The sequence below is a fragment of the Apostichopus japonicus genome, chromosome 16 (genome assembly GCF_037975245.1).
Source record: "Apostichopus japonicus isolate 1M-3 chromosome 16, ASM3797524v1, whole genome shotgun sequence".
Taxonomy (NCBI): Eukaryota; Metazoa; Echinodermata; class Holothuroidea; order Aspidochirotida; family Stichopodidae; genus Apostichopus; species Apostichopus japonicus.
In genome coordinates this window covers 16,922,973-16,941,110 of record NC_092576.1, presented here as the reverse complement: position 1 = coordinate 16,941,110, position 18,138 = coordinate 16,922,973, and the positions used below count along the sequence as shown (strand labels likewise).

The following is an 18,138-nucleotide window of genomic DNA, read 5'->3' as shown; positions in this document are numbered from 1 at the left end:
TTAAATTATATGTTTATTGGATAGAAAATCAATGAAAGATGTTAGAAATGTACTAATGATTACTTAAGCAGGAAGGTTTTTACACCATAGAAACCTTCACCTCGAGGTTACCAAAATGTCGGCATCTATTCGTTATAACGAAGAAATACTTGTCCTATATGTACGGTGTTTATTCAATGGTTCTCTCTATATATGATTTACCCCAATGGAGAAACATATAATTCAACAGGAAAGTTTTGTAAATTCAACCTTGATTATTCGAGTATCATTTTCCAAGTTTTAAACAAGAACTAACTAGAGTCCTAATCTAGTCGCGCAATTCAATTACTTATTGTACCGATTCAAACTATTGCTGCAGTAATTTTTGGTGTAATTTCATTCAAGACTCGTAAACTCGCGTCGTGAAGTTGATTTTAGTGTACCCATTCCACGAAACGAATTCCATTTAAATAGAACGGCTCACGAATCTTGGATAACGTACATACGAACCCGATGAAATGTAGCGTTTGTATTGTGATGCCGTGGGTCATCATCTCTGTCGCCCTCTATTTATCTAAGCTACATGTCACTGTGTATATAGCCACATGTGCTTTCCATTTAGACGGTGACGTATTACAGGTCATGTGACGTCTGTTCATCAGCTCAGGTGGATCAGATCTCGAGACTTGTGAGTCGGTCTTTTCTCTCCTGTTATGAATCGTTCGGTTTGGTAGTAGCCCTGGCTCCGACCATTGTGGTCGTATTTGTATTTGTTTTTGTTTTTGTATTCGTCTTTTAAACACATTTGTACGTATCGTTATAGGACTGCACATCGGTATTGAGACCTCGTTTTTCTAGTTGTTATTGAGGTCTTCATGCTGATGTATTGTGGCTGATATTAGCAATAAATTACAAAATCTCAGTACTCCATCCTTTACTCGTTTATCCATATATTTCATTCTGTGCATATGATAGCGAGATTCAAGGCTCGTCGTTACTAGGACACAACCATCTAAGCCGCATTTGTTTCCATACCACCACCAGTCCTCGGTAGGGAATATTTAGGCGCCCCCGGAATCTTAGACTGAGTAAACGTTACAGTATCATAAGTAAGGTAAACATATGTGATCCAAGCATTAAAAGTAAAGTTAGAGTGTTTGGAAGGAAACCCCGTAACTAGACTAAACTAAGTGTCACAAGTCAATCAAAAACAAACATTAATCTGTTTCAGTGACGTCAAAGAAATCATTCATGTTTTGACATTTTAAGACCTATTGACCTTATCACTCTTCTGATTCAGTGTTTGTCTTACGACTTCTTAGCGATGGTTATTATAGATGTTGACGTTACGAACAATCTGATTGGCTAAAAACTCCGTAATTGCAAATCTGTTTGAAAACAAAATCGCACCCCAGGGTTTATCTTGCATAGTCCTGACGTTTTCACTTTCCAAATGGATAATTTTAAAAGTTTGCAGTCTTAGAATGGTCTGTGAATAGTCTGTTGATAGTCTATTGATAGTCTGTGGATAGTCTGTTGATAGTGTGTTGATAATGTCTGGATATTGTGCGGATAGTCTGTGGATAGTCTGTGGATAGTATATGGATAGTCTGTGGATAGTATATGGATAGTCTGTGGATAGTATATGGATAGTCTGTGGATAGTCTGTGGATAGTCTGTGGATAGTCTGTGTATGGGTGAAACTGCAAATATGACTCAGTCCAATCCATCTGCAGACGCTCTCTTTATAACAAGTGTATCGCTGTTGTATAACATGGGAAGCCTTACCACCTTATCACCATGACTGCATATTATTTTATTAGGGAGTGGGCTCGATTAGTTTATGTTAAGGACTGACGGCCTTGGTAAGGGTCTGTAGTATATTAATAGTGTTTTCACCCCTAATCAGTCTCATTTTGTCTGCATTCTCTTTTCTGAACAAACTGAAACAATACCTAACAGCAAAGAAATGCCATTTATTGCGGGAAGGGAGAGGGGGAATGGGATTGCTTGTTTCCTAGCGTATTATATAATCCCATTAATATATCTATATTTCTGCTTTTATGAATAATGGTGGCGCTAGTTGAAACGCTTTGATATTTGCATGAAATGTTGCAAGGGCTCTTAAAAGCGTCCGTATATTCAATATAGGTGCCTCCAAGCATGCCGGTCGCAAAGAGTGTTTCGACCCTCTGGCAAGAATTCACGCACGCTACTTAGACGCTTCATGTCGATTTGACCGACCTTCTTAGCGTCCTCCCAGGTTCTTTTGTGACATCAAGGGAGACATGACTCGGGATCCTATGCCACAAAAAAGTGCCAAACCACTACAGGAGAGTTATGAAAACTCCAGTGTGCCTTGAACCCTAGCACGATTTACCGAACCGGCAGACCAGAGTCTTTCATATGCCCCTTTCTTGAACCGGTCATCACATCAGCTAATAAATTAGAGGTTTGAATTAATATATAAAAGACTACAGAGAGGAGTATCAGTGAGTGAAAAAGATAAGTTGTTTAGTCTAAATTCAGTTGGTCTGGAGGTGAAGACATCAGGGTTAATTACTAGTCCTCTTAAAGAGGTTTTAAGTCTTGTAATGTCTTATTCCAAGAAACATAAGTGCTAGCTAACTTTATGTCGCTATTCCTATCTCTTTTTTTTTTACGATATCCACATTTTAAGCATGTTTCCGGGTAATTTGATGGGGGCTTCGATTTCTCAATAAAAAGCTAACTGTTCAACAAAGTAGTCCAGCATCTTCAATTGTAAAAGGGTACATGCTTAAATTGCAATTTTCAAACCTAATGAAAACATAAAAGTAGAATAGCAATACAACCGAGACTGGTAGCAGTGTTTGAAACGGTGTATTACACATCGGTCATCTTTTTTAATCTAACCTTGATATTTGCAAATGTACATACGTTAATATCGAAGTAGTGGTTTTTCCATATTTTGCGAATCGATGTGGCCTTGTTTTAGGTTTATTAAAGGTATTACTGATTGACAAACTAAGGTTATTATTTTGGTATCATAAATATATTTACGTTGGTTTCTTTCAAATCATTATGAAATAAAATTTTCTGTATAACATCCTAAACGTTTAGCTCCTAATAAGAATCGCTACAAACTAATGGAAGTAAAAATGAAATGACTAGGTCATTTTACAGAATCGCATTTTACAACATTATTTCAAAACTCACTTTGTCCCCCTTAGAAATCATCATATCAGACCAGGTTAATGTTGAAAATATTGATGTTTATTCAGTTTGGAAAGCCACTAATAAAAATCTTGTGTGCATTCCTTACCAATGCACTACGTGAATATCTCAAGGTTATGTTTTACTTTCGTTTAGAAGTTTTGTTGTAAACAGCAGCAATATATGTCAATCTCACCAATGTAGCTCCAAATAAAGGGTAGGTTTTATCTTCCTTCGAGTTATATCCAGACATGATACTGACTGAAGACGTTGCAACAGATGATTGTTATGTTGACATACTTTGCCTCACTCTTGCAAATAATTATTGAATTATCTTTACATATTCTGCTTTCCAATTATATTTCTTTAAGTAATTAACAATTTAACTGCAATACCAATACAGAAAACAGAAAAGATACTACTCTAAAACCAATTGGTATTAAACAAAAGTAGCAGTATTTTATGGTAGACATGCAAAAGAAACTCGAAAGTAAAATAGCAAGTCAGTTAAGGTTACTCGATAGAGGGTACTCAATTATTTTGCTAAGACTGTGTGTAATGGTTGATGTAAACTTGCCGAGGATTGAAAGATCTTAATTTATAAGTGAATATAATATTATCTTGAAATAAATGGTTAACTTATCACGATAGTCAGCTGAACGCTTTCAGTCGTGGTATAGCTATCGCTCAATTTTGCCGACTTTCTATCACTTTTTGCCACCGTGTTTGACCAACTGTCTTTTCGTCAAATTTTCATTCCTTTAAGGGCCATTCTCTGAAAACGTAAGACATGCCACTCCTGTTTGAGCTTTTGTCAAAATTTGCTGAAATGTTGTTGATATAAAGTTTGAGTGGTGGTGAACCAAATCTGTGAGGAACATTTTATTGTCGTCATTGAGGGCCCACGTAGGCCACAGCTAATGCAATGATTGATAGGACTAAAATGTCGTGATTGGTTTGTGTGAGTTATGTTTTCCTACATGCGATCAATATTTTTCATATAACGGTCATTGTAGTTCACTAGCGGTCATTTTCTGAATATGTAAAAAGGTGCTACTTCTTCTAGACCTTTTGTTCAAAGTTGCAGAATTGTTGTAGATATAAAGTTTGAAAGGTAGTGAACCAAAGTAATTCAGGAACTTTTTAGGTAGTTATGTGAGGGTACTTAACAGGGCGTTATGTATAACATTTTTTAGTTGTAATGTAATCTTGGACAGCTTATAAGTTGAACACCCCTGTGACATATGTAGTGGAAGTGTCCCACGAAAGTTAAACAGAACTTTCCATACTTGAAAGTATATTCGGATATCACCATTTAAATATAGGGGTTGTTTAATGTATAGTTTCATTTCAATATTATACGTCACCTTTAGTGTGAACAACCGTGGGAAGATAACTGAACGATGAGTGTAACGCAACCAAGATATTTGAAGTGACACAGATGATTTCAACATCCAGTGAGAGTGACTTGAACATGCAAAAACGGGAAATTTTGTAGGTACAGGGTAGGTTTCTATTTGGCTACTGTCACGTAATGAATACTTGAACTGTACGTGTCGTAAGCACATATAGTAAAGCCTGAAGAATGTAACTCTTTAAGAATAGTTTTTATGTGACAAGACTTTGTAGATAATGTAACTATTCGTGCAGCGGTATTTTGAAGGCGTTAAAGTCGAGCGATTTCAATTCATGAACGACCATAGAAAATCGCGTTTCCATTATCGAAGAACTAAAGATGTGTATATCTTTCTCAGTGGCTTCACGATTCAGATATTTGCGAATATTACCGTTATTTTGAATGTACAACAGAGATCATAGAATGAAATTTAATATGTGTGCTTCGTTGTTATAAAAGAATAAAAAATAACGCGTTTCTTGCCTAACATACTTTTCAAAATGGAAACGAAAAGAAAGCTGAGTATTTAAGTGCATATGATGAAGAACCCTCTTGGCTCTATAAAATATTGCTATTTTCTTTTAAAATTATGCAAGTTTTAGGTAATTATTCACCAGCTACTCTATTGTAAACTAATAACCTAACAGACTTTTCAAAATGGAAACGAAAAGAAAGTTTAGTATTTAAGTGCATAGGATTAAGAACCCTCTTGACTACATACAATAGTTGCTAAAAATACCTAATATCTTTTGTATATGAACTTGTTGACGGTTTGTATCACTTTCACACTTAACCTAACAGAGTGATCTCTTGAGCGGTGCATGTATAAAAGGAAGAACACAAATAACTCAACCATATTACTGTTATGTATCTCTGTCTGAAGCATACTCCTCGTGAAGAAAAAGGCGTGAAGTTGGCGGACTAATTCAGTTTTGGGCAAGATTAACACTCATATTAATATTAATAACAGAAAAGAAGAAGACTTCCTGACACGCAATCGTTTTACATCAAAAGTATAATATTGTGAGGATTCGCTGTAAGGTTTTTTCTGTGAGGTTTGTAGTAGTTTAAATGTAACAAATATGGTTTCGTTTGTAATCTGTATAGTTAATATGATATATATTTTTGAGTATCCCGACAGTAGGCAGAATTATAGTCTTTTATATGTCGTAGTTCAAGAAAAAGGTAGAAAAGAAGCATTTGCGTGCAATTATCTTTCTGTAGCTATGCCAGTTTTCAATGTTTTACTATTTAAAATATGCAAAATCTGTGGAAAAGTTTTTTTTCAAAGTTGCAATCGATGATAACAAACTAACAATGAAAATACCGTTTTTTTTTGGGGGGGGGGGGAAGGAGCGGAATAGCTTACCGAAGTGATTAGGCATGTTGAAATAATTTAGGAGGATGGAGAAGCATAGGCTAGGTCTAAGTACGTGAGTAAATCACACAAATTGTTCGGTAGGCCCACTGCTATTTAAGCCAAGGATATGGCGGTTTATTTTTATGTGGCGTAAGGCTTAGTCTGTTAGGTTATGGCTTCATAAGCTCTAGCTGTCTAACGTAAGGTCATGGATTCAAGGATAACTCTGCGGGATACCATAGGCCAAATGCTAGTAAGAGGATCATGCCTCATTATAATTAGAGAGGGATGTTTCTTATTGTGAATTGGTTGTATAGTTTGTGTGTAGAGCTTCACACAGCAGTTTTACTGAATGTATTACTTCCGTTGCATTGGATGTGGTTGAGGGTTGTGTACACTGTTGCTCGTGTGTGAACATGTAAATTTGGGAAATAAAACAAATTTCTACAATTTCAGAGTACTATTTTCATTTGGCATGTTTGAGGGGAGGAACGAATTCCCTTTCCTGAGAATCTGATGGCCTGTAAAAACCATTGTTTTCACTCATTGCCTGTTTCACCTTACACCCAATACTGCTCTATGATTTGGACCAATATATTTCTGCTATATGTTTATTTCTATATTTCTGTATATTTCTATTTGTCGCTGTATTGCTGAGTGATTGGTTGGTAGCTGATGGATGAGGCCCAGCTGTTGACTTATGGCAGCATACACATACCACTGGTCCAAGTTATTGCCAGAATGAACCTTCGCTTTTCATATTGTTAATTACATATGCTTTGTGGAAACACATTAATGGACCCGATTGGCGTATACATTCATACAGACACTGCCGTCATAAAGGTTCTGGTTTCAGTATTAGCAGAATAGGAAGGAACATCGTAATCGCATAAAGCTTCCCTAATCAAGCTATGTCATTATTCATTGTAGTGACCATAAATTGTGGCAAATATAGAATGGAATAAGGATGAAATGAATTTTGAACTCAAATGGTGTGTCGTTTCATTTCTTTCATATGTAACTATATCACTTTGACGCACATGGAGACAAATGAAATGTTTTATATTCCTGTTATTTACACTATCACCATTATTATTTGTCATAATAAATCATGACTTAAATGCAGCGACATAATAAACACACAATATCACCAAACATATAATTACCAATAATCTTTCACAAATACAACATATATCAAAATGATAATGAAACATTTAAATGCAACGACAAAATGTACAGACAGAGACAAATGACAGTTACCAATAACTATTTACAAGTACCACATTTGAAATCCCTAACCTATGCCACACTATTATCCGTTGTTAAACTCGATGCCAAACTATTATCCAATGGTATGGTGAAAATTATAACACTCCGGCCGGATACGAGAGAGACTTGATCCAGTAATACTAGCCAACTCAATTTAAATCTCGCTTAGAACTTAGGCCTATAATCTAGGCTACAGTATAAGTTACTAGGCCAAAGTATCCAAGCCCTAACTTAGGTCCCCTATTTGCCCTAGCCTATGGTAAGTTAGGCCTAGGAGATCGTTAGCCTAGGCATGCGTTCTAACTTTAACTTAGTTTAAGTAAGTATTAGGGCAACTCCACAGTTACATTGTGATGCTTTGAAGGGAATTTAATTTTCAAGTGCAAATAGTAGAGACGGTGCAAAGGTTTGGAGTAAACTTTCATATTACAGTTCATCTCTATATTTATTAACATTCATGCAGAATGATAAATGTTTTCGAAATCTTTGAAATATACAGTAGTGCTGATATTCGACTATTTATTTTGTAGTCGATTAAACGCATAGTTTTTCTCGCGATTAACCGGTTACAGTTATGACATCATCACTGTCATTTTACATTTCAGAAATACAGTCAAAAAATCATATTCCATGGTGCACTGTCTTTACTTTTGCTTTCGTGTCTTAACGTGTGGTGAATAAATCATGTTAAAACATCTACCAATAAAAAACTTAACAACTTTCAATCTACAATGTTTCTTAAAATCCTTCATAGTAAATAAGAACTTTCAAATGAATCTACGAGGCTACTACAACTACTATCCATAATGAAAGCATGTGTAAAAGTAAGTGGGCCTGACATTTCGATCCTAGCAGTACCTTCTTCAGAGGCTGAATGACAAGTAACATAAACTACATGGGACAAATACAAACACAGAACACAGGCAGGGTGAACACAAAAGAGATTGATGCAAGAGGATTGGTAGACAAAGGATGGCGAGAAGTAAGAAACAAACGGGGGAAGAGGAGATGTAGGAAAAAAGGGACAAAAGAGAGGATTTAGGGAAGAGGGTTAAAATAAACTGCAGAAGGACAAAGACAGGAAGGGTTTGGAGAAAAAAGGGTCAAAGAGATCTAGGAGAAGGGATGTGACAAAGGGGGGAAACAAGGAGAGATAGCGAAGGAGGGGGGGGGGACTTAGACAGACGGCTCAGAATCGGATAAAATGCTATAGTCTGAAGAGGATAGGTATGAGGATTTCGAATTTGTACCTCAAGGAGACACACAACCCAATTTGTTTGAGCCAGAAACAGATGAATCTGACGACAATGAAAACCATACAGGACGAAGCAGTCAATGACGTAATGTCAGTCAATCGCTTGGAGAATCTAGACCGGTATGAAACAAACAAAGTGTACATGTATGTGAAAGAAATACATTTTCCGCCCAAGAAGTTTCCAATTGAACGTGACGCAACTACAGTGTTATTTGTTGATTGCTGGTAGTAGAATGTGACACTTTGGACCAGCTACTGCTACTTCCTCCTTTCATATCATGTGATTTGCGCGTAGGCTTTTATATATTATTTAAATGTCCTTGACAGTGTAGAATACTCGCTGAATGATAAAGACTTGGCATTTTGCCACGGTCCCGTATTCATGTGTAGAACAATCATATTTTTCACCTTGAATGATTCACAATGGCTATTTACGGCAATAACGCTCACTGATTCAAAATGCTCAACGAACCCTAGCTTTAGTTTTGGTGTTACTTACCTTACTAGTTAGTTCCTACGTCATAGACCGTGCTGGTTAATACCTGTCAAAAAATAATCTGCATAGTTCAACAGTTTTCATTTTCATTTTGCTGCCTACTTTGTCCACTTTGTTCCTCCTACTAACAGGCGTAAGTGCGTTCTCTCATTTTAGTGGATCCCCACATTTGTCATCAGCCTAGTGCACCATCTATACTAATACACCCAAACGCTATCAGACAAAAGTCACGCCAGCTAACTGTTTTTTGTCAGTGAGTATCGCCCAACAAAAGAAAGTAGCCTGCATAATTTTAACTTTGAGTTGGTTTACAAATGTTTGCCGTGGACACGTTAGCCTGCCTTTGTTATAATTTTGTTAAATTGTTTTAAATATAGACCTATTTTGGTGTTTGTAGAGCCTGAGTAGTTGAAATTCTAAGGTCATGATGTAATGGTTAGGGCAATTGAAGAAGTTTCAACATTTGACTGCATAGTGGAGATCAATTAAGGACACTAGGGGGATGTGATGCACATTAAATGTTGCTTCTTTCCGATCTTTTACATAAATAATAAACATTGTCAGTGCACATCATTGTCGTCTTCATTGTCAGATGTTGTTGTTGTTAACCTAAGAGTAAGAGTAACCTTAGCATGTATATATATATATATATATATATATATATATATATATATATATATATATATATATATATATATATATATATATATATATATTGTTGTTAACCTAAGAGTAAGAGTAACCTTAGCATGTATATATATATATATATATATATATATATATATATATATATATATATATATATATATATATATATATATATATATATATAAATATATATATATATAAATATATATATATATATATATATATATAAATATATATATATATATATATATATATATATATAGCACTGGATTGGTATTTACGTTTACTTCTCCAAGTTGGTGCTTAGGTTTACCTGAGGTGAAATGATTGGATCAACTTGAAATTTTACATCAGTATACCTTATGGTACTAGGACTGCATATCAGTCGTTATAAGTTGCTACCTACTTTTTGGGTCATTTGGCAAGGAAAAATCCAATTGGTCAAACCCTTACGGTAAACCTAAGTCTTGCTCTCAAAGTATATCCCCCAGTTGGTATATAAGTTGACCTGACGTACAGGCATCCGTAGTTTTCTTGACAGCCGCAGTTGCCTGTATTCAGTGTATACGCTCTACACTGTGTACACTGTATACGCCAGGGCTAACGCTAAAGCATACCCGTAGGCTGCATTGCATGCAACCCAATAACAGTTTCGGCTAATATAAGATGATGTGTAGTATCTGTTCCCTCCCGATGTAAGGGGACTGGGCTTGAGATCGGGTCAGTCGTTCGCCGGGAAGTTTGGTTTTCGTGCCCAGGTTCTTTCCTTGTTGCAAGACTTTTTCTTAAAAAAGTACCGTTAACACGAAAACGTCTCACCAACAACTTCAGGTAAGGTCCATGAGATTAGTCAATAAATAATTAGTTTGGTGATATTAATAACGTTGATATTATAACGATGTTGCATACAGCTTCACGTTATTTGTTCATACCCATATTTCAATACTATAGTCTAGACTAGCTTCTAGCCTAAAACTTGTAAGGCCTAGCCTACGTTCGACTGTAGCCTAGGACCATAGTCCAAGTCCTAACACTACCTTAGCATTAGGTCAAGGGTAAACTGGTCTGTAGTTTGAGCTACAAATTAATACCAACTGCCAGAGAAATTAGATTTCAAGTAGCCTACTGTGCGTGTACAGTATGTATCATATATGGCCTTAGATTTTGCTGGACAATTATGTTACTGTACATTGCCCTAATCATGACCAGATACTGTAGCATGGTGGGCTTTTAATTGACGCACTTAAGGATTTGATCAATGATATCTATCAAGGAAAAATCCAAATTACTCAACTGTATGTGTTTTTCATATGTGTAGTTCCTCAGAAATGTTCTGATCTCAAAATATTTAAGGTTCTGTGCTTATGCACCGTACAATTGAGCAGAATTTGACCACAAAATGTCTGCCGTGTCAAGTTCTTTCATACCCCTAAATTGACACATTTGTCGATAAGCTAACTGTAGTGTAGGCCTTAGTATACATCCATTGACTTTAGATGCTGTTTGCTATGCTCTGAGCCTCTAAGCTCTGACAGGTCATGTCCCAGAGAGTAGTGTTATCATATTGAGGTAATGTTGGGTATTTTAAGGGTGTAAGATTTCCAAATGGCCAAAAAACGTGCAAAACTGGGGGGGGGGGTGTTAAAAGCTTAAAAAATACCACAATTTGGTCAGCAAATACCTCAAATGGATTCAAACTCATGAAATATGTAATTCTGTTTGACTGCAAAAAAAGTTTAGGTGGCCTGCTGTATCATTGCTAGTAATAATTTAAGGTTTGTCAATTACAGGGGTGCGTCAATTATGAAGCCTTTACTATACTGTACAGTAGCTATGCCTAGATTATTAGAGACTGAAGTCACCATGCAAATGCAACTTACAAGTAGCCTGTATTGAATAAGAGATGCTATAACTGCTAGAACTTTTCAAAAAGTTCTTGGAAGTCTTTACTCTCCAAAATATTCTCAGACATTCTAAACACCACTGTACTGTAAGATGTCTGAATATCCCAGTGAGGGTATCAATAAAAACAGTTAAAGGATATAATACTAGAAAATCCAGCATCAGATTTGGGCCAATGCAGAATACCTTTAATCTAAGTCTCTCAAGTGATGCATTGTGTTTCAAGTGTCTTATTTATAACTAGCCAAAATTTGTACAAAATAACAATGCCATGCATCCAAAAGGTTATTGAGTCAGTACATTTCCATAATGTAACTATTACAAAAGCTGAGTGCACCTAATTAAAAGTTAACATCCTCCAAAAATATATATAACACAAAAATTTGATAAAGCCTTCTATCCCCTCCCTTGCATATACTGTAAGTCATTTTGTTAAGTCTATTTAGATCCACCAAGTTGACTAAATGTGCAACATTCAGTGTTAAAGATCTGAGCTCTGTATTGGCCCAAAATATATTGGAGAGAAGTGTACAATAAAAATTGAAATAATGCACATCTACACTCTGACCATTTGATATTTATTTGATTGGCACTGTTAATGTTTTCTCAGACAAATTTGATGATCAACATTCTCAATCTCAAGATGAATGACAACAGCCCACTATCCAAGGGAATAACACTGTACGATGTAGCTGCCATGCAGTGAAAAAGTCAATATTGGAACGGTTGCAATCATAGCTAGAGCACAGATGCCGCCTGGGACAGACTGATGTGGTGACCTACTGCATCATTGACAGCAAAATGGAAGATATTTTCTGAATTAACCAAAAAGTAAGTTAATATTCTGTAGGTTTGACATCGCATAAACTTGATACCATAGGACTCTATTATCTCAAATACGAGTAACATCTGAGGTAATTTATTCCAAAGTTATGGAATGAAGAAAGAAACAATCAGAAGGGATGAAAACTTTTGTATGATCTGGTTAATGTGGTGGTATCTTTTCCTCTATGTCCATAGTATTTAACTACACTAGAGCTATATCCACTCTCTGGTTTTTAATCTTAAAGGTCAATGCAAGACAACACCAAATTGTCAGGCTAGGTCCACATAAAATGTACATGCATATTTAAATTTTGAAACCTTTACAATTGGTAAAGCTTGAATGACTTGCAACTTTTAAAAGCACTTGCCTGTGGTAGGGAGCTGTTTCAGCTCCAATTGAATGCATGGCTGCATAAATAAAATGTGTAATGTTGTATACAAGGCAAGATGAATCAAGAATTAATGGGCCCAAAATGGGATGGATAAACGAATTGAAATTTACAGTGAAAATAGTATATATGAAAGGTTGTGAGATGATTAAAATATTGGCTGAATTACAGGAGATTTAGTTTTGTAAAGCAGTTCATTGTTTTCTTCATTTGTAGAGTGTGAGGTCATGTGAGGTCTAATCGGTAATCGCAAAACATTCCAAGCTATATTGCGCGTGCTATAATTGGGACCAAATCAGCATATCTTTAAGAGAAAGCTTTTCTTTTTGTACCAACAGATGGATAGATCTACAGGCTAATACAGCAAAGGATATGCTCTAATTAGAAATGCAAGGCAAGATTATCACACAGTTTACAGTGGGGTGAATACAATCATCAACCAAGCTTTTCATCATGCTGTACATAGTGGTATACAGTAGCTCCTTGTTGGGCTTATCAATTAAAAGCTTGCATAGAAGCCGATGCCAAGCAAAGCAAAAGTATGTCCTGTAAATCGCGAAGTAGATTCACACATCTCATGTATATCCTCTGGGACACAGCACATCTTTCAATGGAGTTAGGAAGTTGCTGGGAATAGTTGTTGGATTGGCACAGTAATGTAGTATTTGCTTCACATAAATGCAGAGCAGTAACAGAAAACTAACTAGTTCCAGGATATGTTACACTGTTACACCATATAAAAGATAGAGGAAATTAATAGTATAAGCTTCAAGCAGACAGAACCAAGAGAATGCAGACCAGTCTTCATGGGAAGTCTTCTACGTATTTAACTGTATAAATGGACTCATTCTTTTGCAATGTACTTCTTGAAATACTTTAGTTTGGTGACATTGTGGCACTACATGTTTTTGTAAGTATTAGGGAACATTTGCAGCTGCTTGTCAAGAACATGGAACTTGTTATACAACTGAAGTGGTCCTGATGCTTAAGTGTTGAGGTTACTGGATATTTTGCTGCCTTACCTTGCTTTAACTGTTCTTAAATGCATTTCTCATGTTTTAAGATGTTTTAATTTTGTATTCCAAACAAGATCAGCAAGCCATAGTACAGTAATTTTCAACAACCACCACACAGATACTTGTGCAGGACTAAGGGTATTTGTTAAGCAGATTACTATTATAAAAATTTTTCAAATTTTTATCCCTCAAAATCTCCAGGGGTACACTGCATTGTTTCTGAACCACAGTTTCACAATTCTACAAGTGGGGTTCAGGGGTTATGCTATGGGAAAAGTTTACAATGTTAGGCCTGACTTAATTACTGAAAGCTTGTGGTCTTTTATTACACCAAGAACCAGTTTATTCTTTAAACAAAATTAAATTATTTCCCCTCAAAATTGAGGGGAGTGAATACAGCAAAGGCACATGCAACTAGCACCAATGTCATGGAAACCTAGTGCAGCCCAATGAAACATACTGTAAAACCACAACACTTGTAACTATAGGTATGAAATTGTGTAATCCAGGGGTATAGTGTATAATTTTGTCCCTCCAAGCATGGAAACTCCATGATATTGTGGTAATTTGCATTGGTTACGGTATTAGATACAGCCTATACTGGTAAGTCTAGATAAATACTTGAGGTATAAGTTAGTTCCCAAAATGTTTCTCATGTATGAGAAAGGTCAGTAAATTGAGGTCATGAAATAGTGCAAGTATCCTGGTTTATGTGAAATAAATCTTGTGGAAAATATAAACTGGGATTGAAAATACAATCAACTGCTTGAATATGATTGTACAATTTTTATTGTGTCTCGTCTTTTAATATCATGCTAATCTCCACTACTGTATGTGTTTGGTAATAAGCCAGATTTCTGGGTAGAAGTTTAAAAAAACAAATTTTCAACAATTTTTGATGAATTTTAAGCAATCAAATTCACTGCCTATATCTCTGTTTATGTTTTGAGTCAGCATCACAGTATACTGTACAGTAGTGAAAAGAAATGGACACTTTCTGTTGTATTCCTGATCAATTGAAAATTGTTTGTTGTTTGACTGTTTGTAGCAGTATTCCTCTGAGGAGTGAAAAAAAAATAAACATACAGTGAACAGTTGCAACTGCGCATGCATTTATATGCATTACTTAAATTATGTTCTGATGCAATTCATGTAATATTCACTGTCGATTTTAGTTCAAAACTGCCAGTATACCATTAGTTCCTGAGCCATAATTTTTTTGCTTTAAAAATCTGGCTTTGAGTGTATAGTATTTTGTCAAAAACATAAAAGTAGAGGGGCTGCTTATCATCATTCCATGAACAGGCTTTACCCAATTTGTTAACTATAATGGTAACATATCAAAATGTCTGGGGGACTTGCCACAGTGCTGACAATTTTCAAATATTTCCATGGTTCCACCAGGGATGTTAGAGATGGACAAACAACATTTGACCTTTCTTTAACGTTTGTTTCGTGCCGACATTAATACTGTTTTTGGTCCAATACTAATACCTAAATAGGGTGACAGGACAAAATCCCCCCGGACAAAGTCCCCCTAGGACAAAATCCCCCAGAGCCAAAATCCCCCTGGACAAAATCCCCCTAGGACAAAATCCACCCAAGCCAAAATCTCCCCAAGCTATAAAAAATCCCATCAATTCTTTACAAAAATGTGTCATCCCGGTCCCCGGTATCGTCATCCAATACCGTCATCCGGTACCCTCACCAGTATTTCCATTGGTACTCTCAGTGGTACTCTCAGTGGTTCCCGGACCAGTACTCCGACCATACCCCGACCGGTACCTTAATAGTGAGCCTGACAGTTACCCCCACCGGTACCCCTCCCTGACCAGTACCCTGGACTGTACCCCGGCTCGTACCCCGGCCGGTACCTCGACCGGTATCCCAACTGGTATCCTGAAAGGCACTCTGACACATACTCTGACACGTACCCTTACTAGTACTGGTACAATAAACAGTAATTTGACCAGTACCTTGACCGGTCCCTTAAATGTCACACCATGGAGCTATATCCCATGGCCACACTAACAGGTAGCCTCGCAATTACCCTCAATGATCTCCCGACCAGTCCCCTGACCAGTATCCGGACTGGTATCCTGACCAGTACCCTAACCAGTACACTGAGTGGAACCCTGACTGGTAGAGTGACCAGTATGATGACCGGTACCCTGACCAGTCACATGACCAGTACCTTGACCGGTACCCTCACAGGTACCCTAACAGGAGCCCTCACAGTAACACTCGCCAGTACCCTCACTAGTACCCTGACCAGTCCCCTGACCAATCCCCTGAACGGTACCCTAACCAGTGCAATGTCCCATGCCTTGACTGTCAAACCTGGGCCATCCCTGGTTGTTGCAGGCAGGCTTTGCATGGGTCAGGGGGATATTGTCCGGGGGGATTTTGTCCTAGAACCCCTAAATAGCACTCAAAACGGATAATGGTACCAGACGGTACCTGTACGTTGTCTGCTAGATTCATACGATGTCAAAAGGCTAGAACATGCACTATAATACTGTTATCAGTCGTGAGTAGGTATATACCACACTCATCTCATATCAGTATTTGTTTCTAATGTCATAACAGGCAGTGGCGGAGCGTCCATACAGTCAGGCGGGGGGAGGGGGGCGGACTCAAATGTGAAGCTGGCGCCCTTTTCAGCTATTCACCACTTTTTACTTATTCGCGATTAAAGTTGCACTCTCATCTACCTATTGACATTTGTCACATTTTGTTGGCGATGACACCTATACCTAAAGGGTCATTTCCGGCGATATAGGAAGTATCTTTACTCAAAAGATTTCTGTACGCTCTGCGCCAACCTGTGGTGGCACTCCGTTTAGATAAAGTCGAAAGCGCCCATACAGACCTTTCTCGCCCCTCTGACCAATATCCCTATAGCTCCGCCACTGGCTCCCAATCTTCTTCCCCGTCAATCCGTCTAGTGTCCCCCCCCCCTTCCCCAACCGAACCTCGTATGTTAAAGGAATATCTAATGATTAGAGACACTTATTCTAATGTTAAATCAGCAAAGAGCAGGCAATAATGATTTTATCACTAAGATTTTTTTTAAATTTCTCAGTTACACCGTCATTTAACTTCCCACTCAAACTTACACTCCCTGATACTCTTCCATCCCAATGTAGGAAACTTCATCGTTACACGCAGCACGCAACGATCTTTGTTCTACTTAATTGATCCTAACTGAGTCTTTCAACTTAAAAGCATATTTTTTCCAAATTGATTAGTGAAAGTTACACAGTTTAATAAATTAGAAGCATCTCCTTGTTAAAGAATTGTATTATCGGCGTATAGTCTTCCGATAAGCGTAACTTAGGGTTGAAAGAAATCAGTGAGAGCAGGCAGTAATGATATAAACTTACATATATATATATTTTCAAATCTCTTATTGAACGAATTATCAGCCCCCTGGTTACATCGTCATTTATCATCCCTCCCCCATCCTGCCCTACCCTTCTTCACCTCACACACTCCGCTCTATAGGGTTAAAAGAAATCAGCGAGAGCAGGCAGTAATGAAATTTACTTACATTAATGAATTTTTTAAATCTCATTTAGGACAAATTATTAGGTCCCCCTGGTAACATCATTTACCCCCCCCATTCTCCCCTTCCCTTCATTACAATCACTCTCTTACACCTATTATATTAGATATCCTTGCAAAGCGTGATGAACTAGGTCCCTCATTTATCTAATGCGTGGGAGGAACTCGAAACTTTCTTCCTTATCCGCATATTCCAAGCTTTCTCCAAGAAAAGAGTTACAGTACCTATTACCCAGATTTTTAAAAATAGCCTCCCTCCTCATAAAACGTGATGATCTATGTCTCTCATTAATCTAAAGCATGGATGAACTACCAACTTTAAGCATATTACAAAGTTTTTCCACAAAAGAGCTAAGGAACCTACTACACACAAATTATGTAAATGTCACTAAACGGCATCCGTAGGGACATCGTTTTTTGGTCCACATTTGAGTTTCCATCATATCTTTAACCTGCTTTTCATACATATCTTTTATTGTGATTGTTATGATGACCACATCTAAGGACTTTTGAGTCGTATTATTGTATCCAGTAGAATTGTCTCGCTGAGATATAAAAGGATGAATTTTCCGTACGTTTTCACGGTAGGCCCCTCTGTTCAAGGTCAATGCACGACTATAACATTAGGTCCACTAAGTGCGGATATTGGTCTCCATTTGCCACTATTGCAGTAAACCCAACCGAGCAACGTGTCTACGGTGTCTCTTAAAAGACAATATTATTAACAAGTTCGAAAAGAATTTTTAATCTCTTTGGTGTCATTTTAAAAGTATTTCTGATAACATTACGTACAGAATTCTTTTATATGTGAAAGGTACATATGAGAAACATGACAATGACC

At 37.0% G+C, this 18,138-nt stretch overlaps 1 protein-coding gene and 1 long non-coding RNA gene across 10 annotated transcripts in view; both read left to right on the top strand.

The window, feature by feature from the left end:
- The window catches only part of LOC139982981 (neuronal acetylcholine receptor subunit alpha-9-II-like), a 209,595-nt gene that overhangs the window by 161,309 nt on the left and 30,148 nt on the right, over positions 1-18,138 (top strand). The window contains exons 7-8 of one of the 9 annotated variants that reach the window (XR_011798455.1): positions 1-4,679; positions 5,372-5,625. The exon at positions 1-4,679 is cut by the window's left edge and continues 1,167 nt beyond it. The exons of 6 other annotated variants lie outside the window; for them this stretch is intronic. The gene's annotated coding sequence lies outside the window, so the exon portion shown is untranslated. Of the gene's footprint in view, positions 8,204-18,138 lie in introns of those variants that run through there. 2 more of the 9 variants (XR_011798454.1, XM_071996282.1) reach the window with 2 other exon arrangements.
- Positions 9,836-14,696, top strand: LOC139982998 (uncharacterized). The gene is made up of 3 exons (XR_011798464.1): positions 9,836-10,429; positions 12,111-12,331; positions 13,053-14,696. It is a non-coding gene; the product is annotated as an uncharacterized lncRNA (long non-coding RNA).